Consider the following 8,495-nt stretch of genomic DNA (forward strand, 5'->3'; position numbering starts at 1 on the left):
AAGATATGTCATAGATAAACCAATGAAATTAAAGAACATTTTTGTCACAGAACTATAGAACGGTGATCTCTCTGTTATTGAGCGTAGTCTATTTCCTGTTAGAAAATATATTTTTGAGGAGAAAATCCCCCACAACCTTCAGGACAAGGTTTTAAGCAGTACCCTGGGGGTATATAAGGTTTTTACAGAAGGTGTTGTCGTAAAAACTTCAAAAAAGCCTCATTCGATTGGAAATTAAAGGGCTAGTGCCCTTTTTAATAGTCGAAAGTGATTGGAGTGCAACTAGCCCCCCCCCCGACGCCCATCATTTCCCCAAACACATCCAATCAAAATTTTGAGATAGCCATTTTGTGTAGCGTAGTTGATTTCCGAATAGAAAATATATTTTTGAGGAGGACACTCCCCCACAACCTTTATGGTAAGGGTTTTAAGATATGCCCGGGGGGCATATACGGTTTTTATATAAGACGTTGTTGAAGAAACTACAAAACAAGCTTATTCAATCGGAAATTCAAAGGGCTAGTTCCCTTTTTAATAGTTGAAAGTAATTTGATTGAACCTAGCCCCCCCCCACACTCTTCCTTCCCCCCAACACCTTCAATCAAAATCTTGAGATGGCCATTTCGTTCAGTATAGTTGATTTCCAGATAGAAAATATATTTTTGAGGGGGACAATCCCCCACAACCCTCAGGGCAAGGGTTTTAAGTTATGCCCTTGGGGCTTATAAGATTTTTATAGAAGGCGTTGTCGTAAAAACTTCAAAAAAGGCTCATTAGATTGGAAATTAAAAGGGCTAGTGCCGGTTTTAATAGTCAAAAGTGATTTGAGGACAACTAAACCCCCTCTCACGCCCAACTTTTCCCCAAACACATCCAATCAAAATTTTGAGACACCCATTTTATTAAACGTAGTTTTAAGTTCGGGAAATTAGGTCTTTGAGGATGACAACTCCCCCACAAAGGGCTAGTGCCCTTTTTAATAGTCGAGAGTGATTTGAGGGCAAATAACCCCCCTCTCACGCCACATTTTCCCCAAACACAGCCAATCAAAATTTTGAGCTAGCCATTTTATTCAACGTTGTATTAAGTTCTGAAAATTAAGTCTTTGAGGATGACAACTCCCCCACAGCCTTCTGGGCAAGAGTTGTAATTTAAGGATTCTCTGAATCCTTCCCATTATTTCTTATGGAAGGGATGCTTGTATAAACTTTAGAGAGGACTCATTAGACTGAAAATTGAAAGTTCTGATAACAAAAAACTCCGGTGTCGACACAGCCCACCAGGGCCCGGGGGTAGGCGTTGTAAGTTATGCCCTGGGGCATAACTTATTAAGGGGGGTTTATAACTTATGGGAAGGGTTTTTGTATGGGAAGAACACATAGGAAATCTATTATAATTATCCAATTAGAAGGTTAAAATACATACTCTGAGGTAGATGTAAAATTACTTTGACGCACAAATTCCTATTTGGTTCAATTCCAAGCTGCCAAGATCCCCTTATGTCAGCAAGCGAAATGGTCTAAACCCCCTTATTGGAGCTATTTTTCAATTCATTCATTGTTGTTAATTGTTTTCCACAAGTTATAGACGATTTCTATTTTTCATATATAAGGTTTTAATCAAAGAGGTAATCGTATAGACTTTGAAAAAAGCCTAGATCTAGATCCAAGTTCTAGATCCTTTTTTTAAATTCAAGAATAATCAGACAGTAAGCACACACCCCCCCTATCCCATAAAAACTTGAAACTTTTTGCAATCAAAAACAAACAAAAATTAATTTAAAAAAAAAAAAATTCCGAAAAATAAGTTTCTCAAAGAAAAGTAAAGGCCATTTTAAAACAATTCTTTCATTAATTAAGATTTTAGGGGATAAATATCAGCATATGTATATTAAATTGACAATGCACATTTTTTTGTTTAGTTTGAGGTACAGTTTTCCGCTCAAATAGAAATGCTTAGAAGCCATAGAATGTTCTCATAACAAACCAAGACGATTAGTTAGAAAAAATGGCAGAGTTAAAAAAAATGGCAAAACTATATGAGTCTTGAAGAGTCTTGGAAAGTATAAACAAAAACAAACTGAATATTAGATATACAATGATATTAATTGTTGAAAGATCTATCAGTTAAAGATATTGTTTTCACTGTAATTTTTATTTTCATTTTCAATCCTGTAAGAACTGGAAAATAATAAATTTGTAATATACGAGTAATTCGTTTTCAGTGAAGCACCAATGACACAGAAGGCTTGAGGTTTTTACAGTTAAAGAAGGGGCAGTATCCAAATTTTGTTTGTAGAGAAACTATATTTGTCTTGACTAATCTTGAAAAGAACTAATAAATTAAACTGAATATTTGATGCATAATGATATTAATTGCTGAAAGCTCATCAGTTCAAAATTTTACTGTAATTTTAATATTTATTTTCAATATTAAGTACAAAAGAAAATATTTGTAATATAATTGGTTTTCAGTTAAGCGCCAATGACGCAGTAGGTTTTAGGCTTCTAAAGTGAGGCGATACCCAAACTCTTGTTTGTAGTTATTTTTATTCGATTCAGACTTGATTTGCATATTCAATTGAAGTTTCACTCGTTTTAAGATTTATTTATTCATTTACATTAATATCTATTGTATGTTTGTTTGCATTGATTGTTTATTTAATTTCTGTTCGTTTTATTACAGCCCTAGGAGCCTTTGGGGGATTAGCACAATGTATTTTGTTGTATGATTAATTGATTATGAATAAATCTTATCTATGTATCTATCTATCTTAAGTTTCATTTATACTTTAATAGCAAAATATCTGTTTTCGTTTTAAGCTTGATTTTCATATTCAATCTAAGCATTACTCGCTTTAAAATACATTCATTCATTTATATTATTACTTGCTGTATGTTTTTTTCTATGATTGTTTATTTAATTTATGTTCGTTTTGGGTTTCATTTATTCTTTGATAGTAATTTCTGGTCGTTTTGAGTTTTAATTTTAACAGGTATTTGTATCTACTGAGCTTAAATTTAAAATGGCCTTTACTTTTCTTTGAAACACTTATTTTTCGGAAAGTTTTTTTTTAATTAATAATAATAAAACATTGGAGCCGTATAGCCTTTACCATAGGCAACGCTACAGCGTTGGCTCTGATAATACAATTAGCCGTAGACTGAAAAGACAATCCTGTAAAATCAATGGTATTTTACCATGGGAGAATCCTGATAAGCCCTCAATTATAATCTACCTCTCATACATCCCGAAAATCAGTACAAATAAAAAAAAAAACTTACACACAAAATAATCTGTGTGTAGTGTTTACTAATAATTTCAAAATAAAGAGTTTCCTAAACTCTGGTAGAGATAAAACCCCAGTTACTTGTCAAAGACGGGTTTCTCAAATACCATGTGACAAATGCTTTGTTGGTAGAACCCACCATAATTTAGAAAAACGCCTACAACAACATAAAGATGATTTTACCAAAGCTTTAAATTCTAGTAGTGCTAATACTTCTTTTGATTCTGCTTTAAACAGCCACATTTTTGATAACCTCCGCCACAAAATACCCACCAAAATTTAGAAAAACGCCTAAAACAACATAAAGATGACTCTACCAAAGCTTTAAATTCTAATAGTGCTAATACTTCTTTTGATTCTGCTTTAAGCAGCCGCATTTTTGGTAACCTCAGCCACAAAATACTTTTTGAAGAATCCGCCCTCTATCAGCGATGACCTAGGAATAAAACAGGTTTTCAATTCAATTGAATTCAATTGAAATCAGACTCAAAATAAACAATAATCATTGGCAGCGCAATAGCGCTGCCTAAATAAAGAACGATGTAGGCACAATGTATTATTTATTTTCTTCCATACCAGGGTACTTCGTATCGAAGGAGTTGTCCTAGAAACTTGGAAAACGGTTCATTCGATTGAAAATTGGAACGGCTAGTGCCCTTTTTAATAGTCGAAAGTGATTAGAAGGCAACTAACACCCCTTCCACATCCACGATTTCCCCAAACACATCCAATCACAATTTTTAAATAGCCATTTTTTTCAGCGTAGTTGGTTTTCAGATAGAAAATATGTTTTTGAGGAGGACACTACCCCACAGCCCTAAATGCAAGGGGTTTTAGTTTTTGTCCTGGGGGCATATAAGAACGATGTTGGCACAATGTATTTTTTTTTTCTTTAGACCAGGGCACTTTGTATCGAAGAAATTATCGTAGAAACTTCGTAAAGGGCTCATTCAATTGGAAATTAGAGTGGCTTGTGCCCTTTTTAATAGTCGAAAGTGATCGGAAGGCAATTAATACCCCTTCCACCATTTATCCAAAGACATTTAATGAAAGTTTTGAGATAGCCATTTTGTTCAGCGTAGTTGATTTCCAGATAGAAATTAAATTTTTGAGGAGGATACTCCCCCGCAGCCCTCAGGGCAAGGGTTGTAAGTTATGCCCTGGGGCATGTGAGGTTTTTTTTAGAAAGTGTCGTTGTAGAAACTTCAAAAAAGGCTCATTTGATCGGAAATTCAAAGGGCTAGTTCCCTTTTTAATAGTCGAAAGTGATTGGAGGGCAACTAATCCCCCTCTCACGCCCACCTTTTCCCCAAACACATCCAATCAAAATTGTAGGATAGCCATTTTGTTCAACGTAGTTGAAAGTTGGAAATTAGAAAGTGGAAATTAGATCTTTGAGGATGACAAGCCCCCACATTCCTCAGGGCAAGGGTTGTAAGTTATACCCTGGGGGCATATAAAGTTTTCATAGAAAGTGTTGTCGAAGAAACTTCAAAAAGGGCTCATTCGATTGGAAGTTGAAATGGCTAATACCCTTTTTGATAGTTGAAAGTGACTGGAAGGCAACTAACACCCCTTCCTAGCCCACCATTTCCCCAAACACATCCAATCAAAATTTTGTGATAGCCATTTTTTCAACGTTGTTGAAAGCTCTGGAAATTATGTCTTTGTGGGTGATACCCCCCCCCCACATCCCTCAGGGCCAGGGTTGTAAGTTATGCCCTGGGGCATGTGAGGTTTTTATAGAAAGAGTTGGTGTAGACACTTCAAAAAAGGGTTCATTCGATTTGACATTGAAAGGGGTAGAGCCCTTTTGAATAGTCGAAAGGGATTGAAGAGCAACTAACCCACCTCTCACGCCCACCGTTTTTCCAAACACATTGAATCAAAATTTTGAGATATCCATTTTGTTCAAAAAACTTGACAGGTCTGGAAATTAGGTCTTTGAGGATGACAACCCCCCCCCCCCACAACCCTGGTTGTAAGTTATGCCCTGGGGGCATATAAGGCTTTTACAGAAAGTTTTGTCTTAGAAACTTCAAAAGGGCTCATTTGATTGGAAATTGAAAGGGCTAGTGCCCTTTTTAATAGTCGAAAGTGATTGAAGGGCAACTAACCCCCCTCTCACGCCCACCATTTCCCCAAACCCATCCAATCAAAATTTTGAGATAGCCCTTTTGTTTAACGTAGTCGAAAGTTCTGGAAATTAGGTATTTGAAGTTGACAGCCCCCTCACAGCCCTCAGGGCAAGGGTTGTAAGTTATGCCCTGGGGGCATATAAAGTGTTTATAGAAAGAGTTGTCGTAGAAACTCAAAAACGGTTTCTTTGATTATAAATTGAAAGGGCTAGCGTCCTTTCTAATTATTGAAAGGGATTTGAAGGCTTGACATTTTTATAGAAAAGATCGATGTGGGTACAAGGTGTTATTATTTTTTATTTTTTTTTTTTTTTTTTTTTTTTTTTTTTTGCTTAGACTAGGGCACTTTGTATCGAAGGAGTTGTCGTAGGAACTTCGAAAAGGGCTCATTCGATTTAAAATAGAAAGGACTAATGCCCTTTTTAGTAGTCGAAAGTGATTGGAGGGTTTTTAACGAAAGTTTTTAAACAATAAAAAACTTTAGCGTAAAGAGCGAGGCATTGAGGAGGGGACAGCCCCTTTCATATACGGAATAATTTCTTTTCGTCTTAAGTTTTAACGTCGTTCCTTACTTTCAGTTAAAAAAACTTGTTTTTTTTTTTATTTAATTTTTGACCGTTTTTGAATTAATGCAGGTTTTCATTTTGGCTTACCGTACATGAATAATTAAAACAAAATTTGCATATTAATTTTAATTTTATTTGGTTAAATGGCTTTCTCGAAACTTGTTTAATTTTTTGTACGAACGTTTTTGTTAGTAATAAATTTACGTAACTTACGAATTAACTTACGTAACGAACTTCTATATTCATATATTTTTAATGCGTATATTAGGGGGTTCACCCCCTAGTCAATACCTTGCTTTTTAAGCTAAAGTTCGAATTGTGTTCTAATTCTTTAAAAATGGCCGCTTAATCACAAAGGCCGTTAATTAGAATAATTAGCTCTTATGAAAGTACTAAAAAATCTTTGGCTTAAAGAGCGAGGTATTGACTAGGGGGTGAACCCAATCATATATGTAATATTTTCTGTTCGTTTTAAGCTTTGATGTTGCTGCTTACTTTCAGTTGAAAAAGTTGTTTTTTTTATATTTAATTTCTGATCTTTTTTTAAATAATGCTGGGAAATCCGGCGTCCCCTTCATAGCAATGTTCCTTCCCCCATGAAAATTTCCTTCATTGAGAGATCCTCCCCCATAACCCCTGACCCGCCCCCCCCCAACTACCAGAAAAAATCCCCCTGAAAATATCTGTATACTTCCCAAAAACCAATACTATATGTTAGCATTTGGTAAAGTTCATAACTTTCAGCCCTCCCCCTGGGGACTTCGGGGGATTAAGTCATCCTAAAAGACATACTTATCATATTTTCGAACATGCTGAAAAAATGGCTGTCTCAAAATTTTGATCTGGTGACTCTGGGAAAAAATGAGCGTGGGAGGGGGCCTAGTTGCCCTCCATTTTTTGGTCACTTAAAAAGGGCACTAGAATTTTTAATTTTCGTTCCGATGAGCCCTATCACGGTGTTCTAGGACCACTGGGTCGATACGATCACCCCTGGAAAAAAAAATAAACACGCATCCGTGTTCTTTCTTCGGGCAAAAAATGCAAAATTCCACATTTTTGTAGATAGGAGCTTGAAACCTCTACAGTAGGGTTCTCTGATACAATGAATATGGTGGTATGATTTTCATTAAGCTTCTATAGCTTTTAGGGGGTCTTTGAAACTTATATATTTGAAATCAGCATTAAAATCTGATTATTTGATGTATCTATTGGTATCAAAATTCCGTTTTCTAGAGTTTTGGTTACCATTGAGCCGGGTCGCTCCTTACTTACAGTTTGTTACCACGAACTGTTTGATAAGTTTATATCGCTTTTTTGAATCAGCTTAAAAGCTAACAATGATATCGGCTAAAAAACTCACCATGCTCTTTGGCTTTAAAGATCTTCTCAACTGTATCGAGCTAGGATTTGGAATCTGCTCTCAAAAAGTTAGAAGCCAAGTAGCCGGAAAGCTTAGTGTTCAATTTCGTTTTCAAATTTACTTTTAAAAGTAGATTTACCTTTCTTGGCTATCAAAATTGGCTTCTATTTTTTGAAAGTTATCTTGGATTTGTTTTTAATTTGTTAATTTAAAAACCAACAGAAGCTTATTGGCTTCTAAATTCTTAAAAGCTAATTAGAGTCTATTCTCTTTTAAAACCATTTTGAGCTGGGAGTTGGCTTTGAATTAGCTTTTAATGCTTTTAAAACTTTGGTTACGGCTTTTGGCCTTAAATTTGTTTGTATTGGTTTTTAATAATCTTGATATGTACTTCGGAGCAAAATTTAGATCAATATTGGATCTGCTGTGCTCCACACCAATGACGGAAAATTTTAGGTGAAATTAACATTAGCAGATGATTGAATGGGACTTAGTCCCATTCATATATCCATGACTTATTGGTCCATTCTTTGTCAAGTCTTGACTTGAAGGATGCAATTCTGGGTGAAGTCACCGTTTCAGCTTGGGGGCTATTCCAGTCGTTGACAACATGGCTAGAAAATAAATGCTGCTGCGCTCGTTTATAGACACGACGTTTAAACAGCTTTTGTGAGTGGCCTCTAGTACAGTGCTGACTTGGATGTTTGGTAAAGAGGAGGTTATTTAGTTGTGTGTTACATTTGTAAGTCAGCACCATGTCTCCAAGGTGGCAAAAAAAAAACGAGTGTTGGCAGCTGCAAACATTCCAGTCTCTTGTTGTATTATAGATCTTGTAGGCAAGCTACGTAATTTTTGGCACGCCTCTACACTTTTTCGATTAAGCTAGTATCATTCATACAAGAAGGAGTAGTTAGACATTTTCCAAAATCCGAAACAAGCCCAACTAGAGCATTGACATGTCCAATTAAAAGTGATCCGTTTGGGGGCCGAGGCCTGAATGTGCTCTTGATATTTGCTTGTTGCCAGTGGCCGTGGAACATCAGTTGTTCATTTTTTAGCACCCCTGGATCTTTTTCTTCGGGCCTTGTCTTCATTATCAAGTTTCACAGCAATTTAGAATCGGAAATGGCGTATTGATGACG

The sequence above is a fragment of the Artemia sp. Qi Xiang Cuo genome, chromosome 7, assembly GCF_049724085.1.
Source record: "Artemia sp. Qi Xiang Cuo chromosome 7, ASM4972408v1, whole genome shotgun sequence".
Taxonomy (NCBI): Eukaryota; Metazoa; Arthropoda; class Branchiopoda; order Anostraca; family Artemiidae; genus Artemia; species Artemia sp. Qi Xiang Cuo.